Source organism: Suncus etruscus, chromosome 2 (assembly GCF_024139225.1).
Source record: "Suncus etruscus isolate mSunEtr1 chromosome 2, mSunEtr1.pri.cur, whole genome shotgun sequence".
NCBI lineage: Eukaryota > Metazoa > Chordata > Mammalia > Eulipotyphla > Soricidae > Suncus > Suncus etruscus.
This window is the reverse complement of record NC_064849.1, coordinates 16,409,497-16,428,478: the sequence shown is the minus strand read 5'-3', so window position 1 is coordinate 16,428,478 and position 18,982 is coordinate 16,409,497. Positions and strand designations below refer to the sequence as shown.

The 18,982-nt window shown below is 33.5% G+C and overlaps 1 protein-coding gene across 1 annotated transcript in view; it reads right to left on the bottom strand.

Moving 5' to 3' along the window:
• Nucleotides 1-18,377, bottom strand: part of LOC126001626 (protein unc-13 homolog C-like) — an 853,998-nt gene extending 835,621 nt beyond the window's left edge. Inside the window, exon 1 of the mRNA XM_049768903.1 lies at nucleotides 18,364-18,377. The gene's annotated coding sequence lies outside the window, so the exon portion shown is untranslated. The remainder of the gene's footprint in view (nucleotides 1-18,363) is intronic.
• Between the last annotated feature and the right edge of the window lie 605 nt (nucleotides 18,378-18,982).

Sequence of the window (18,982 nt, the reverse complement as noted above, 5' to 3'; positions counted from 1 at the left end):
ACATGGCTGACCCAGTACTGACCTGGGTTTGATCCCATATGGTCCCCCAAGCCAGAAGTGATTTCTGAGCTCATAGCCAGTAGTAACCCCTGAGTATCATTGGGTGTGATCCCAAAAGCAATCTATATATATATATAATGTTCTAAACAATGGTGGATCAATGTGAGTTAAATATTATTTCTAAGAAACTCAGAATTTAAAGAACATTAGTTATAGGAAGAGAAAAAAAGTATGAATTGAATGTACGGTATCTAAAAACAATTCATGTACATTGTATAAAGAATAGTTTAAATAAAAAAAGAATAATTTTTTGTAGGTACTACTGTGGTCCTTTTTAAATATAAGGGAAACGAAAAGGAGTAAGTCTAACTACTATTTTTATGAAGTGCTCAGTCAATAAATTTTCGAGTCATGAATCTAGATATAATTCAAAGATTATACTCCTATTTCACTATGTATGGCTATTCTAAATAAAAGATAAATAACTGTGAGGGAGAAAATGTAGAAAGGCTTAAAAATTCAGGTGTATTTTAATTTGTGACCTGCTACCAATCATTTGTAGATAGTGAAAGATTATGCTAATTTTTCAGACGACCTTATATTTATTTACAATATATCAATAAGCCCATGTGTTAGCTGGTACTGTGATTTTTCTTATTAAATAAAAGGAATGTGTGGCAAAGATCATTCAAAATAAGACATAATCCACAAGTCTTTTAGTGTACATTTTGACAACAAGTAAAATGAATAGTATATTCCTTCTAATCATGTTAGCAAAGGCAATCAAAAAGAGTTTGCATTGCAGCAGCACAGAAAATTGATGGTAGAAATTGCCCGAGGTTATTGAGTAGCCTAATAAATGGGGGCTTTAATTTAAAATATGTTGTGAGTAATAGACCAAGTGGATAATCCACTTGTGGAAAATGGAGAGCATATCTGTGCCCATGTTTTAAGACCTAGGTATATCAAAAAGGTTTTGTAACATAACATGTCATAAAATAACCTGTTCCCAATTCACTAGTGCCCATTAAAATCAATATGGTTTTGCAAACCATGCATATGATAGATTGTATGAAATGTAATTAGTATTGGAAATTTGCTATTAAATCTCAAGCTCTTTGTACTTGAATGAACAAGATATTTTCCACTGGGGATCCTTTTTCAGAGCAATGTAGTGAACAGAGACTGAAGTATTAAATAATAAGTGTCATGCTGATTTTTAAGCAAAAGAAACCTTTTTTTTTTTCTGGGTACAGAATAGAATTTTATTATAACAGCAAACACTACTTTAGTCGCAATTTCTGAAATGAGGTTAAGAGCAGAATTGAACAGCCCTAAGGGCTGAAATTTTTGTATCCTATATCTGACCTGCCGGGAATAAATTATCTGAGGCTGACATCCCTTAGGCTAAGGATTTTATAATGAAAAACACCCCACCCCACCCCCCAAAGTCTTACATATGGAGTAATACCATGAGAAACTATAATTTAGATTTTCTGTTTTAAACAGAAATATTCACAGGGAAGCTTACCAGCCTACATATGCTGAGTCCCAAAAGATACTTCGAAAGAGACAAAAAGGGAGAGAATAAAATCACTTTTTCTTTCTTTTTCATCTTATCTGTGAATTCCTGGGTCACAAAAGCATTGTGCTGACTCTGGATGAAAACACCCCTTTGATGGAGGATACATGCTGAAAGGGAGAATTCTGAATTATGTTCTCTAAATTATCCAAGGCTTGGAGAGCAAGTATTGATTTTGAAAATGACTGAGCCAGACCTCTACTGCACAGTCCCCCTCCTTCTCTCCCTCCGCTCAAAGCACAAGAGATCTGGGGGCTATATGGCTGCCATGAGGCCCGAGTCTGGCATTGTTTCAAAAAATCAGAAAGTCATCCATCAACCATAGAGTCACTGCAATAAGTACATGGTAGCTAAAGACATGTTCTATCTGCTCATGGGCTCCAATTAAAAATGAGCTACAAGAAGAATTAGAATGATATTGGGCCGATTAACTAATGCACTCTGGGAGCCATGAACTGTCAAGGTGTTTATTTTGCTGCTTCACATAAAACAATGAGAAGTTTATCTGCATAGTTAAGTGCTCTAGTTTGTTTCAGCCATAAATAACTTGGAATGTCTCTGAGCCAGAACTCTTCTCAGAGGTAGAATGCAAAGTGTGGAAGCAATTACAAAATGATTTTTAGTCTCAAACAATTTAGGTGCAGCGCGAAATGCTGTGTGAATATCTATGCATGTTTTGTGTGTTATAGGTGTGTGTGCACACAAGTTTACCTGCTCATGCGTGATGCCTTTGAGGGAGGGAGAAATGAAGAATAAAATTATTTATTTCCAGGCGTTATCATTTAGTTTTTTTCAGTCAATAGTAGTGTTTAACAGAAATAGCACGCACAGATTAAATACATCAGATATAGTAGATCTTTATATACTTATATATATATATCTTTATATATCTTTATATACTTATACTTATGAAGAATATTTTATTTTTGCTCATTCTACATGCACACATTTCCTGAGTAGCTTGAGACACAAACGTCCAAGTCCCCAGTACTCAGTTGAAACATTTTAATACAAAATAAAATTGTTTTAATTGGCAAAGAAATTCCCAAACCTAGTTAATGGTTTAAATGATACCAATTAAAACAAGATATCCTGGCACTGTTGTCATCTTGAACCAGGTAATTCTTTGTTTTGAGGACTCCTCTGTAATTCATATGAAATTCAGTAATGTCTCTGGACCCTACACTTTAGATTTCAGTGACAGTTTTTTTCACAAAATGAAAATATGAAAAATGTCTCTAGGTATTGCCAAATGTTCTAGAAGATAAGATCATTTCCATTTGTTAACTACTGATTTTACCAAGAGATAAAATCATTTATTTTGATAACTATTAAAATAAGTTTTCAAGAGTTTGAGAATAATTTTAAATGAGTTTTTGAATGAAAATTATATTAGCTCAAAATGTTCATAGTCAAAAATATATTCACAGTCATATATGCTGACCCCCTCAGGATATAATGCAGAACAACTATGATAATTGAACTAACAGGAACTGTTAGGCTCTTACATATATCAAACTCTAATTTCTCATTTTTACTTTATTTATTTGTTTTTGTAGGGGCACACCTGGTGACTCTCAGGGGTTACTCCTGCCTATGTGCTCAGAAATCGCTCCTGGTCCCCAAAATAAAAACAAACAAACAAAAAATACAATACTAGGGGGACGAAGAGATAGCATGAAGGTAGGGTGTTTGCCTTGCATGCAGAAGGACAGTGGTTCGAATCCTGGCATCCCATATAGTCCTCGAGCCTGCCAGGAGTAATTTCTGAGCGAAGAGCCAGGAGTAACACTTGAGCTGCCGGGTGTGACCCAAAAACAAACAAAAATACAATACTAGAACTCGCTTCTGGCTTGGGGGAACATATGGGATATGGGGGGATCGAACCGTGGTCTGTCCTAGATCAGCTTGTGCAAGGCAAATATTTGCCCTACCGTTTGCACCACCGTTATGGCCTCAAAATCTATTTCTTGATATAGCTTTACAATGGCTCATTTTATCTAAAAATCTAATTTGCAAAATTAGTATTGTAAATAAAATTTATATCAAATAATGTACTATAAGCTCTTTTGATCCATTTTTGTTTTCTATGGTCTGTTTTGTTATAGTTAAAAATGTTATACTAGATTTTTTTTCTCAAAGAAACATCCAATAACTTTTTTCTTGTTCTGAAGGATATGCAATTAATCGTACTAACTTCATTACCAATTTCTGGTTTTCTTTGTTTTTTGGGGGGGGCACACCCAGTGACGCTCAGGGGCTACTCCTGGCTATGTGCTCAGATGGCTCCTGGCTTGGGGAACCATATGGGATGCTGGGGAATCGAACCATGGTCCGTCTGGGTGACCCACACGAAAGGCAAATGCCTTACCACTGTGCCACTAATTTCTTTTTTATTTTCTTTAAAAATCTTTATTATTTTTTACTTAATAATTATTTTTATTTTGACCAAAGTGGATTACATATCTTTCACAGTAATATTTTAGGTACATATTTACATTGAATCAAGGGCATTTCCACCACCAGCTTTGTCCTCCCTCCACCCCTGTTCCCAGCATGCATCCCATATTCCCCTCCTGTACTCCCCGGGCTGCTAGTATAAGTGGTCCCCTCTGTGACTGGCTTGCTGTAGATTGGGTACCTATTCTATTGTCATTGGATTGGGTTTGGTATTTAAGTCCGATTATTTTTATTACTACTTAGTGATCATACAACTGTTTGGTCTCAGTGCCTTCCATTGTTTTGCCCTCAAATTGAAAGGTGGAACAAGTTGGTTCAAGTTATGTGGTTCTGTTTGAGGAAAAGAAAAAATAAAATGGGGGTAAAATATCAAACAAGCAAAAAATGGGTGGAGTCCTTCTGGGCTATAAATATGAATTTGAGAGAGGAAAGGTATAAAGGAAGAGAAACACATCAACGATACAAAAAGAAAAATCAAACAAAAAATCCAAAAACGCACCACAGCAATAAAGACAAACACCACACACTAAACACGGTCCTGAAATAAAAACAAAACAAAGAACAAAAAAATAAGAACAACAGCAACAATAATAACAACACCTCCCCCCATTTATTTTGTGCTGCCCTTTTTTTTTCTGCATAGGCACAGTAAATATTGGGGAAATTAGAAAGGGAATTCCCTTGGCCTAATAGGTACAGGGTTTCTCCACCCGTGAAGTATACTGTCATGGGAATAACTACCGACTCCATACATATTTTCTTTTTTTTAATAGTAATTTTTATTTTGACCAAAGTGGATTACAAATCATTCACAGTAGTATTATAAGTACATAGTGACATTGAATCAGGGGCATTCCCACCTACAATGTTCCACCCATGTTCCCAGCATGCATCCTATAATGCCCTTCCTTTGTACCCAGGACTGCTAGTTTAAAAAGGTCAATTTTACTGGGTTGAGGTTGTAAAAGTCACAGAATAGAAAGAAACCTGCCTACCTCTAAATGATTCTAGAATTTAGGATTTATCAGACCCGAGATATGTTTATGTAAAATCAAAGTCAATTCTAGATTTGGAGAAATAAATTTATCAAATAACTATTCCACCTCTCTCTGTTTCATGCCAAGGCAATCAGACATGCTTTGATTAATATCTGCAGGGTAGGCAATTTATGGGGGTATCAGTACATTTTAATCAGAAAGAAAATTCAACGTAGATGATGATTTGTTAAAAGTAAAACTCTAGACAAGCACTTCTTAAGAAGTAAAAAGTGGACAAATGTTCTATGGAAAAGAAGCTTGGAAAAAAAGAACTGGGTTGAATATAATGAATGAGTTGAGTAGCTGCAGATTTTCTCAGAGCCTGTAATATAAAAATATACCTTGTACTCTTTAAGAAGCATTTTAAAAACTAAAATGTTAGAGTATTGTTAGGAAGTAGTTTTCCTCATGATGTGTTTTGGAAAGTAGTTTGGATATGTTATGGCAAATGTCTGGCATCATTTTTATTTTATAAACATAAACTCTAGGGACTAGGGTAATAATACAGACTGTAAGGTATTTGCTTTGGATGAGAGCATTTCTGCTTAAAACCCTAGCATTTCGAAGGTCCTCTGAGCACTGATGAGATTAATCTTTGAACGTAGAGTCAGGAATAGGCACCAGCAGGTGTAGTCTACTCCCCTTTCCCCATAACAATAGCAATTAAGTGCAATGCTTCCCTTTTCTGAACTAACTTAGGTCTTGGCATTTTATGCCACTACTTCTGCAAATGATGACAATTAAGTCTTAGGTTAGTGATCAGATAATGCATAATTAATAGCTAGAATCACATTATGTTTTTAAAAGCAAACATGATTATCATAAAATGACAAGGATTTTACTCTCTCTTCTACCAGACACTAAATTTGTAAGCATAATTAAGATTTTGGCTTCCTGGTGCTGTATTTTTATTTACAAAATGGAACAAATAGCCTTGATTGATATTTCACAGATTAGTGCAAATCTCAGATGTATATGTGAATACTTAAAAAAAAAATAGGGACCAAAGCTGTGACACAGTGGTAAGGTGTTTGCCTTGGATGTGGCTGACCCAGGACATACAATGGTTCAATCGCACGGTGTCCCATATGGTCCCCCAAGCCAGGAGTGATTTCTGAGCACATAGCCAGGAGTAACCCCTGAGCATCACCGAGTAATGGACCAAAAAAAAAAAAAAAAAACCAACCTAATAAAATGCAGTCTTGGTATCCAAGAGTATTGTTCAGGCATAAGTCCATGAGTTCAACTACCAGCACTACTCAACACTCTCAGATATAATTCCAGTGACACTAGTATTGTGATCTCCAGTACTACAAAAAATATGTGATTCTCACTGTACAACAACTAAGTGGCACCAATTCAGAATATCACAACAAAAATAAAAATACAATAAAACAGTAAAATGTAGTCTGCTAAAGAGATAATACTTCCAAGATTATCTTCTTTGAATTATTAAAATAGCAATTTAAAGTGACTTAATCGAAAGTTTTTATGAAAGAAAATTTTGAAATAAAATAATGGTGATATATGTTTCTTAGTTACCCTCATGAGCATTTCAACAGAACAGAATAAAGAATGCCACATTTAACATTTAGCTTTAGATGATTCATCGAAAGTATACTTATTTCCCAACTACTTATTAACTCAAAATTTAGTTTCTGGTAGTTACCAGGGACAGATGAGAACCTTGATCATATATACATATGATATCTTCCTGTCAGCAAGAAGATAAGAAGGAAGTTAAGAGAGTTCCAAAGAGGATGTACTCCTTCTTTTGAGGGAGACATAATCTGAGGTGACCCTCTTATGAAGACTGGACCCTAGGGTAGAAAAAAATATAACATAATTGGAGAAAGTGACAAAACCTGAATAAATCATATAGGTTTTTATGACCTTATTTGCTTAGTTTTGAACAAATATAACATGATTATATAAGAGATTAATACAGGAGAAAAACTGAATAAATTGCATGAACTCTACTGAATTTTCAACTCCTGTGTAAATCTAAAACACTTTAAAAACTAAAGGAAATATAAATATATTTTATTTCTTTCATTTATACCTCCCTAAAAGTCTGGAATTCTTCCTCCCTGCCTCCTTCCCCCCACCTCTTCAGCCAAATTTTGTCATACTCTGGCAACAGGGAGCAGCCTACTACAACATAAATTAAAATAAGAGTTCTTAGAGTTTGGGCTTTTGAGCAGGTCATTCAACAGTGCCCACAATATAACTGAGACACATGAAAAGAGAACATTTCTTCCTAACATTCTTTTAACTTTGTACAGAACCCACACTCATAAAAAGACTAAACAATGATACAGGATAGTTAGTGTTGTTACACTGCTGATTCATATGGACAATAAAAACTCTAAGTATATAGAAATGAACTTAGAAACACCATTTTGTTTTATGTATTGGTAATAATTTTTTCACTAAGAGTCTTCTTTCATAGATCTGGGTATAATAAGGAACTCATTATTATCTATTATTATCCATAGCTAATACCAGTGGTTGAATTGCACTTGCTATCATATAGAATAGAATTCCTTGACAATATCAGCCATTTACTCAAACTTTATGAATAAGTGGTGGAGCTGCAATTGAGGTATTATAACTCTTAGTAGCAGGAAGTCCTGCTCAAACTAGTGTGAACGATGAAGAAATGTATTATCCCTTACACAAGCAGGGAAGTCAATGGAAAATTTCCAGTTCTTTTACCCTGCATTTATATTTGTTCTTGTTCTTCCCAGTGAGGGTAACCTTAGGAAGATTATCAGCAGCAGACTGCTTCATATATCCAAAGTAGAAAGAAAAATTCTCCTTCACTCCTGGAATATGTGTTTTCTCTTATTTTAATTGGATTTTTTAAGTACTATGCTCACTTTCAAACCAAGAGTCATCATGCATAAATTAAGCTGTTCTTGAATTCTAAATCAAGAACTTAAAACAATTCTAAAAAGAATGGAAATTTATTTTAATATTAATATTATTTTTTCTTTACTTTTTTCTTTTCTTTTTTCTATTTATTTATTTGTTTATTGTGGCACCAGGCTTCACACATATAAGGAAACTACTCAAGCACTAAACTACACATACAAGCCCTGTGCACAAATAATACTGTTTTAAAAGTAGAAATTAATTTAGGTTTTTTTTTGTTTGTTTTTTTAAATATGAATGCATTTATAATTTATTTGTTTTGCTTTTCTTTTTTAATATAATTTTTATTTTGATCATAGTGGCTTACATATTGTTGACAATAATATTTTAGGTATATATATTTTTTTTAATTTTTTTTAAATATGAATGCATTTATAATTTATTTGTTTTAAAAGTAGAAATTAATTTAAAAAATGGTCATTATTATAGAATAATGGTTTGGAGCATAAGAACTAAAATCAAATTGCATTAAAAGACTGATTTCAGTATCACTGTCTAAAGTTAAAAAGTTCTCTAAACTACATTCTCATCTGTAGAGTGGGGCCAATGTGATGTTTTATTCATATTGCTGCTGTAATAATGAACTGTTACTTTTATTCAGAGAACGTAACTTGGCTAATGTATAGAAAATATTTTGTTTGTTTTACAAATAAATATACTAAAAACAGGAATTTCTTTTATTATTGTTTTCTGGGCTTCACCTAACTGTGTTAAATGCTTAATCTTGGATTTATGCTCAGAAATCACCCCTCGGAAGTGTTTGAGAGACTATATATCCTGCGATGGATTAAATCAGGGTCAGTCACCAGTGAGGCAAGTGTCTTAGATATTTTCCTATCTCACAAGACACTAATCAGAAAATATTACACACATTAGGGTTACAATTTGTATTTAAATGTTTTTCTATCTTCTGTGTTTTTCAGTAAGTCATTCAATGCCTCTATTCCTGCCCAGAACCTGTAGTTGGTCTTATGGCAGGAATGCTTCATGAGTAGGGACACCCTGTTTTTAGGCCAAAAGTTTTTTCTTTCTATTTTCCCCAACTTTTGCTATGCCTATACAAAAAAACTGCCACCCTTCTTAAAAATCTTTTAGATAGGGGTCCCACCTTTATCACAGAACCTTGGGACATGAATTACTTTGTTTTACCTCACATTTCTGCAGTTTTCTATAAAATTAAGAATGGGGTAAAAAAGAAAAGATAGGATCCAGGGCCCAATTGGTCTCAGGTGCATTGGTAACATAAAAAAGGTCAGAACTAAATATCTGGAGCCAAAGTCAACAACAATAGAATCAGGAGACCCAAACTATAACAATCAAAATGTTAAAATGAGCCTGTTATACTTGCAGGCCAGGGGGCAAACGGTGGTGGTATAGAATGCATTCTGGGAATATTGGTGAAGGGAGGCTGACACTGGTGGTGCGATTGGCCCGGATTTAATGTATTCTAAAATCTAACAATGAAGGACTTTGTAAATCACAATGATTTCAATAAAATAAAATTTAAAATAGAAGTCTCAGGTTAACATAAAATCGATAGAATATTTATGCTGCCAGAGGAATGTCAATATGTTACAAAGAAACAATATAGGCAAATGATTTAAAATAAAAACTTATTTCATGTAATTAGTATACTCATGGTATGATTAGCAAGCCATAAATTTTGGTATAAAATGAACATGACATATTTGGTAACTAGTGACCAATCTAATTATGATAAGACCATCAAAAAGGGTATCTAATTTGTTTTATTCCATAAATATACTTGAACACTGAGCAGATGGAGAAAACACTCATCTGCTTGACACTCTTAAGTCATTTTATTATCAAACATATTACTAAGATACCACTAAATGTCTCCAATGTCTACATATAGACCATACAGATTCTGCAGGTTTTGCTTCAATCCAAACTTCAATCCAGGTACATTAGCTGTAAGTTCTATTCTTACTACAGGAGACATCCTGCTGTTTTCCTACATATATTGGAGAGCCTCCTTTCTTAGTTTATCTTTGAGCCTTCTTTCTGAACACTGCATAGGACAATTTCTATTCTGCTATTATTACCCCATGGTAGCCACTCCTGGAGACCTGGCAATTTCTTTGCTCCCTTAGTTATCAAGAAAATAAGATCTGAAAAACACACCCACAAATGCAGCCTTGTCTGCATTTGATCAGCATTATAAATTCACTATATTCTTAAAAGAGATGTATACTAAGCCATGAAAATCATGAGAATATCTGCTACAAAACTGAAAATGACAATCTTGGGAGGAGAGGACAATTCAAGTACCCACCCTGCCAAAGCCATGCCAGCTGCACCCACCACCCACAACCACCACTTCCCCAATTTCCCAGCTTCACCACTCAATGACAGAGCTCTGCAGAGACTACAAACCAATCAAAACTCCAGATATGCCAGCATTTTGATTGACAATTCCAGGAATATTTTGAATGAGTGTGGAAACCCTCCCTATACCATCTTGTACTTCCAGAAGCCCTGATCGCTACAACCATGCCCCAGAAAAGCTGCAACATTAACCACAGAGCTTGGAATTCTTGGACCAGGCATCTACATATACTGCCACGTGCTACAATTTTTAAATATATCATCCCAGTAGGAACACACCAATTTAAATGTCAACATGAATTTACAGTTATCTGATGTTCGAAAACAAAACAAATAATGAAAGGGGTGTTTTTTTTAATAACTAAAGCCCAATGACAAACATGTTTGTAATAATGGTGCTTAAATAAAGACATTAAATTAAAGAAAAAAGAAAATCAACTAGTAATAAATTGTTTAGCAAACTTTCTGACAATGATTTAATGACCTCACCGCAAGATACTTTAATTTTCACAAATTTTCTTATTGTTCTACTTAAAAATAATTTTTATTAGCACTCACCAATAAACTAACAATATAAATATATTATGTACTGGCCAATGAAGTTGGCTTAGAAATGGGAATGGGTGGGAATCTAGGGATATTTGTGGAGAAAATTTTACATCAGTTGTGGATTGGTCTTAAAACAAATGGATTATGAGCAACTATGTAATACATGATCTTTAAATAATAAAAAAGAAGAAAGGTTCTACGCAAACTCAATGATGACGCTCATATCTAGTTGGCACTCCCAAATCATGTCATAGGGGACTCACTGAACATGCACCGTTCTCCAGTGTTCATCGGCATCTATACTCTGTTACCTCTGCCTCTTAGAATCTTAATTTTTATGAGGCTGGAACAAATTAAAACCTACTTTTCATTGAGACTCCTAAATCTTTTTTTAATGTATTTATGTTGTGGCTTTTGGAACTAAAAAAGCTTTAACACCATTTCATCATCCCTTCTCTGAAACCATGACAACCTGGGATATTCTTGCTCTGTTTGCATTACAAAATAGCAGAAATTAAGTGCCATGCATTTGATAATTGCATATAAAATATCAGTCTACTATATTTCTTTTAAGAAAAAAATTTTACATCATTTGATTTATAGCTTATTGATTATAAAACAAATATTTGCTATAACTAATAGAAAACATAGTTCAAATATGAACTCTTGGCAGCAAGGAGCACATTAATATCTTAATACTCAGAGCAGAGATTTTAACACATGATCTTGATCATCACCACCATTAATGCATATCACTATGAAAGTCTCTTCACTAAATGTTTTGTGTTTGAAATTTATTAGCAGGATTTTTTTTTTATTTTGGGGTGACGTCTGGCTCTGCACTATCATGTCTGGCAGGTTTTGGGCGACCATATTGAGTGGCAGGGATCAAATTAGAGTCTGCTGTGGAAAAGGCAAAAACCAACTGTACTGTCTCTCCAACCACAATAGGAAATAATTATTTAATTCATATGACAATCAAAACACCATGCATGGCTTTATCCCCATTTTACTAAAAGCATTCCGAAGCTTCCAGGAACTTGGTACATTTGAAGATTCTCTTAGCACATGATGAAGCTGATTGCATGATATATCACACAGATTGTCCATCTTCTGATGAGCAATAAAACTTTATTTTTTTTTAATTTAATTTAATTTTTTTTAGTTGCTGAGAGTTGCCAGTCATCCTTTTTCTAGAAGAACATTGTTCCCATGACAAACCAAAAGTATAATTAATGTGCCATCTAGACTCAAACAATTCCTGTCAATGCTGAAGTCAGAACTATATTATATCCAGAATTATTCACATTTTAGTAAAGGTTGTTGGTAACTAAACTTTGTTTTTTGCCCACTCCTGCATTCCTTCCTTCTCCCAAGGAGTTGATCCATATTTACATCTTGTTTGTGTAAAGATATCTCAGACTCTTTTTGAGAACATTAACACGCTGCATAAAGAATGAGAGAAAATCCTCAAATGTTTAACTTAAAAGCCCATCCTCTAAATCTTGGCTACATCATGTTAATATATTATAATAAAAATATGTTTAATGTTTTGGACATAAGGTTATATTAACTGAACAATGAATTGGTGGTCCAGACAGCTATAATGTAATTTTGGTTAGGAAATTATTCCTGTCTCAATGGTGAAGTTCCTTGGACTCTTTGTCTATCTATTTTCTCTGGCATATTGACGTCTATTGATTTGTCAATAGGTAAACTGTTATACATAAAAGGATAACAATTATCCTCTATTATATATAAAAGGATAACAATAGTAACCTACTTTTTACCAATGAATTGGTGGTCACATTCACGTTAAAGGCATCCGTTTTGAATGGAAGCTTGCTTGTTTGAGAGAGTTTGGTAATTCACTTATATATTAGATCATAAGATTATATGTCAAAACCCTCCCTATTTGTATGTGTGACAGGATTTAGTGGCAATGTCTTTTAAGTCATTACAAAATTCTCAAAGACTAGAGAAATCACACCCAGAGGACTAGATCTCTTTGTGTTTTGTGATTCCATGTAAAGAAATCTAAAGGAAAAACTTTTTTCTGATAATCCTGAGACCTATCTTCCATGGAAAAATCACACAGCTTATTTTAAGTTGGTCTCACTTAAATTCCCATATTAGGAGATAATATTGAACTCAGCAAATGAGTTGTGAATTACTTTGTGCATTTGGTCTGTGGAGGCAGCCAAAGTGGATAATTTTTGCCTATTAAGTAGATTTATCACAGGTTCAATTGCATAATTACTTTTTAAAAAAATCCATTTTTCCTATTTTATTGTCATGAAGATACAAAGGAGACATTTTGGATAAAAAAAATCATTAAGTAGGCAAGGAATGACAACTTACCTCTTGTAAAGTTGAGCTTTTATATCCATTAAGCAGTTCAAAGAAAGGAGAAGTAACTGGAGATTGCTAACTACCTGGACCTTCACTTAAAACAAACTAGTGCAGGTCTGTTGTCCTTACACAGAGGTGGCAAATAGATGACTTTAGTAGAAGGACAATGAAAAAGTCTTATGTATACATAAAATCAGTATCAAGTACTTGTCCTAAATTTTTACCATTAGCAAATTATTTCTTTGTGTTAGGCTTTGAAAATTTTCTTATACTCATAACTCCATCCAATTAATGTAATAAACACATTGTTTGTAATAAATGTAATGTAATGAACCATATGCGATTGCAACCTAAAGTATTGGAATATTTATGGGAAAAATAGAATAGTATAAACAATATAAACAACAGTTTATAAAATTGTTTTGTTACTAGAGAGCAAAAGCTGGCAATATTGAGATGAGAGGGACAGCCAAATCCTGCCCTGCCAAAATCACACCTGTTGCATCCATCACCCATAATCATTGCATTGCCTATGACCTCACTTCACCACTCCTCTAAAATTCTCTGCAGCAATTGCAGTCTGGTCAAACTCCAGGTATGCTGGTATTTGGGCTGATATCACAAGGGCCTTTTCTGAGTGACTGCAGAACCCTTTCTCACCCTTTCTCTGCATTCTCCTACTTCAGGGACATCTGAGAGCTGAGAACATGCCATATAAAAAACTGCAGTATCAGTAATGAATTTATGAATGAATAATGAGTGAATTCTTAGACAACTTTATTTTTTGATGCTGTCCTCCCCATTGGAACACACAGATTTAGATGCCAATGTACAGAATTACTTAATATTTAGAGATTTCTGAAATAACCGAATGATCAGCTAGTAACAAAAACTTACTAAAACTTTTGCCAATGACTCAATGACCTTATTTAGGATAATAATAATTTTCACAAATTTTCTTTTCTCTGTACTTTTAAAAAATTCTTTCTTCTTTTCCTTTTTCTTTTTAATTTTTTAATATTCTTTTTGTTTGTTTGTTTGTTTGTTGATGGAACCACACCCTGTGGTGTGCAGGGATTACTCCTGGCTCTTCACTCAGAAATCATATCTGATAGGCTTAGGGGACCATATGGGATGCCTGAGATTGAACCTGGTTGGCCATATGCAAGGCAAACTTCCTACCTGCTGTGCTATAATTTCATCCTGTTTCTTTTTTTTAAAACTTTAGTAACTTTAGTTTCACGTATCTGGAAGCAAATATATTATGGTCAACTATGTAAATTATGTGATGAATGCTGTATAAATAAAGTCAATTTTAAAAAAATAGATCCTTCAATGCTCAGACCTGGAAATGTAATATTTATTGACCCAGATGTGTTGATGGACCACTAGGGCAATCAGGTCACATCCAGGAGTGCTTGGGCAAAGCAGAGCAAGGGAGGGTATAGATGGTATGAAGGGATTTACAGTTCTCAGGATCAAATTCAGATCCCTTCAGATGCAACATGTAGGCCCCTATCTGTTAAGTAATTTATCTCCTCCATTCCATATAGCTTCTTTTTAAAAGTGAAAAAACAGAAAGACTTTGCCAAGTATCAACCAAAGCCATATATTTCTAATTTCACCACCGTTTTCTACTAAGAGTAGAAGTAATGCCAGAATCCAGAACATGAGTAGAGAAATTCAAATGGCAACACTTAAGGATCTTCTCCTTAAAGTTTACCCACCAGTTCACTCACAAAATCCAGTCTAAGTCTTGGGCATATGCACATATTCTAAAAGGATATAATCGATCACATTCTTTATATTTTCAGATTATAAAAATGAGTCAAAATATAAATAAGACAAGAAAGAAGAAAAAAGGAAACCAATTAATGGACTAATTTATACCAGAAGAAAGTAGTTAAAATATACATGGTCAGAGTAGGGTATAAAGTATATGTATAAATACATATACAAGATTATGCATGTAGCCTAAACTTGGTTCAAACCCAGCTAAATGACCTTGCTAATACAGCAAATTGAGTCCCTCCAAAAGCCACAGGATGAAGTTCTAAAGGCTCTTGAGACAACCAAATATAAACAGGGTGACTCAGGTGGTTGCAGATACCACTGGGTTTTTGCAGCACTGCATTTTTGGGACCTCACATGGAACTGCTGGCTGGATTCACTGATTATCTCTGGGAGTATCTCCACCATCTTAGAAGTAAAAATTTATAAATAATTTAAGAGCTATAAGAAAGACCATAGGAAATAGGAAGCAAAAGAAAAAATCAATTTGAATGTTTCCAAAAATATATACTCCCTAGGATAAACAGCCCCATGTAAGAGTTGGTTGCATTTCTAAAACCAACAAAATAAAATTCAATTAATGCACTGAGTGATAAAAATTGGCTTTAAAATGTGGACATAGAAAATAAAAAAAAGACAAAAATATAGAAAACAAAAGCCAAACATTTTAAGTCGGTGGTTATTTATAAATGTAAATGATTTACCAATAAAATGTATAAGTTGAATTTAAAATGTATAAAAATATATTTTAAAACACAAGTGACAAAAATGAAAAATAAACAATCATACTAAACATGAATAAAACAAAATATAGCTAAACAGCTAGTTTTGAAAGTAAAATCAAGAAAATCTGTAGTGAAAAATCGCTCAAGAACAAAGATAATAATTGTAAATATTGTAATAATTGTAAATTATTGTAAATAATAACAAAAAGATATAAGAAGAATTAAGACTATTTACAAGGAAATGCTTACTAATAAAGACTCAGAATAGTAAAAAAAAAAAAGTTGAAAAAATCACAGGGAAAATTAGATAAACAATTTCCTCCAAGAAATGCTAAATCAAAGATTAAATAAAATTATGAACACATTTGAAGTCACAGGAGAATTTAGTGGTCAGAGTATATGTCAGTCCAGAGAACTACATGGTCTTGGAAGCTTCAACAGATGCAACCTTGGAAACCTCTGAGTAAAACTAGTGCCCAGATTATCCTGGAATCACAGATCGAGCAGCAACACAACCTCAGGTTTGTGCACTAACTCCCCATTATGATTGGACATTAATAAAATATATTTATAGGTACATAAGCTTTATAGTTAATAGTAATAAAAAAACTTTTAGTAGTGCAATTTTAAAAATTCACAGTTTGATCATGTAAGTCATCAAAACTCTCAACCATTTCTGAAGATGGCTATCACATGCATTGTATTTTTGTCTCCAATAAAACATTTTTACAGAATAATCCAGTAAAAGAAGAAATGATAAAAATAGAATTAAAAAACAAATTAAAAAAACAAATAAATATATAAAAACAACAATGAAAGAGTAAAGGGTTCTTAGGAAATCCTTCCCCCCGCCACACCAGTTCATTTAAAACACAATCAAGCTGTCAATATGGAGAAAGGAAAATAATGAAATTCAAAAACAATAAAGGAAATACAAAAGTAATGTTAGAAAACACTTGAAAATTTGTCATTTTGGATAGAATAATTAAATTTTAAAATCAACATTAATAGGGAATATAGGGCCTGAGAAATAGCACAGTGGTAGGGCATTTGCTTTGCACGTGGCCAACCCAGGACAGACAGTGGTTCGATTTCCAGCATCCCATATGGTTCCCCCTCGCCTGCCAGGAGCAATTTCTGAGCACAGAGCCAGGATAACCCTGAAGCACCACTGGGTGTAACCCCCTCAAAAATATATAAAACATAGGGAAATATTAATAAAGAATTTAAAATAAGTCATCAGAAGTTTTCTTTTACCACTTACCCTCTCATATAAAAAGAACTGACATGGCTTATTTGCAAAGAAAATAACCTTTATCTCACATAAGTTTTAACAGAAAAATGAAAAAGGGAACATATCTAAATACTATTTTGAATATGAAATATATATGGGTTATAAAAATAACTAAGTAAAGTTTATTTGGAGAGGTAAAAGTGTCCATAAAACCAAGCACATTCAAGGAGAAGAATTTATTTATAAACTGACACTACTCACTTCAAGAATTCTATATATCTTAAGCAGATTAATGTAAAATTACTGTAAAAGAATCGATAGTTTAGGATAACATTTTTAACTCTGACTATACATAGTCAACTGGTCTTTATTAAAGACCAAAAAATGCATCAAAGAGAGCCTCCTTAAAAATGGTGGTGGTTCAAGTAGACATCCATTTGCAATACCATCTGGATGAAGATCTACTCTTCACCAAAACTAACCTAAAAAAGAATCATGTACTTAAATGTACAATATGAAAATTTAAAATACCTGAAAAATAATCTAAGAGAAACCTAAATATCCTTGGGTATATTGATGTCTTTGGGAGTCCATCACCAAATACATGATCTCTGAATGAAATCATTAAACTAAGCCTCATCAATATTTAAAATATCTGAAACACAATATAGAGTATAGGAAATGAGTCACAAACTGGGAGAAACTAATTACAAAAATATTTTGTAAATGACTTGTAAAATATAGAAAATTATTAATTAGTAAACAAACAACCCAATTAAAAATTGGGTCCTGCTTGGAGAGCAACTCAAATGATAAAAAAAAAAAGACTAGCATGTGCAAAGCTATAAATTTAATTTCACTTTCTACTCCTTTCCAGAATCACAGGTTTGGCCCTAGTGGCAATAGTATCACTAGATATGTTCTGGTGACCTCCAAGTCAAAATTAATGCCCCAAATACTGCCACATTGAGCTTCTACTTTTAAAATGAGACAAATGCCTCAACATACATGTCAACATGTATATAAGATATGGAATGTATCAAAGCATAAGGAAAATACTCAACAATATATGTCAGAAGGGAAATCAAAATGAAAAAGAAATTCAGATGTTATAAGAAGTCAAAAACACATGTCCATATAGTCCCCCAAGCCTGAGTGCAGAGCCATGAGTAACCTCTGAGTGCTGCTGGGTGTGACCCAAGAACAAAACAAAACAAAAAGACATGTAGAAGGTTATTACATAAATGTAAGAGAAAGCTCTGTAAGAAAATGAAAATGAGGTATTATCTTTCATACCAATGAGACTGACATACCAAAAAGAACAAATATCAACCTGTGTTTTCATAGATATGGGAAAGAAAAGCCATATTCACTGTTGGTGTGACTGTTGGCTACTTTAATAATTTTCGGAAAACAATAGTGACACTTCTCAAAAAAGTAAATTTGGGGCTGATGTGATAGTACAGCTGGTCTGGAGTTTGCCTTATAAATAATAGTCTCGGGTTCTATCCCAGAACCTCATATAACCAAGCACCACCAGGAGTAATTTCTTAGCAAAGAGCTGCAATTCATAAACAAAGATCTGTAAGCCTTGAGCACCTCTTGGTATGGTCCCCAAAATACAACAAAACAGAATAAAACATTGAATTAAGTTTCCATATCTAGCAATTCTGGACATATAAACCAATGGTTCAAAATCTCTCAAAAATATAGATATGCACCTATATTCATTGTAGCAATACTCATAATAGTCAAAATATAGAAGCAACCCTTGTGTCCCAAAAAATGACTGAATAAGATACATATATATGTATATATATACATATATATACACACACAATGGAAAACTAGTTATCTATTAGAAAAGACATTATGCACTGCTGCTATGTGGATGGATTTGGAATGTATTATGTTGAGTGAAGTAAGTCAACAAGAAAGGGACAGACACAAAATGATCTCTCTCGTT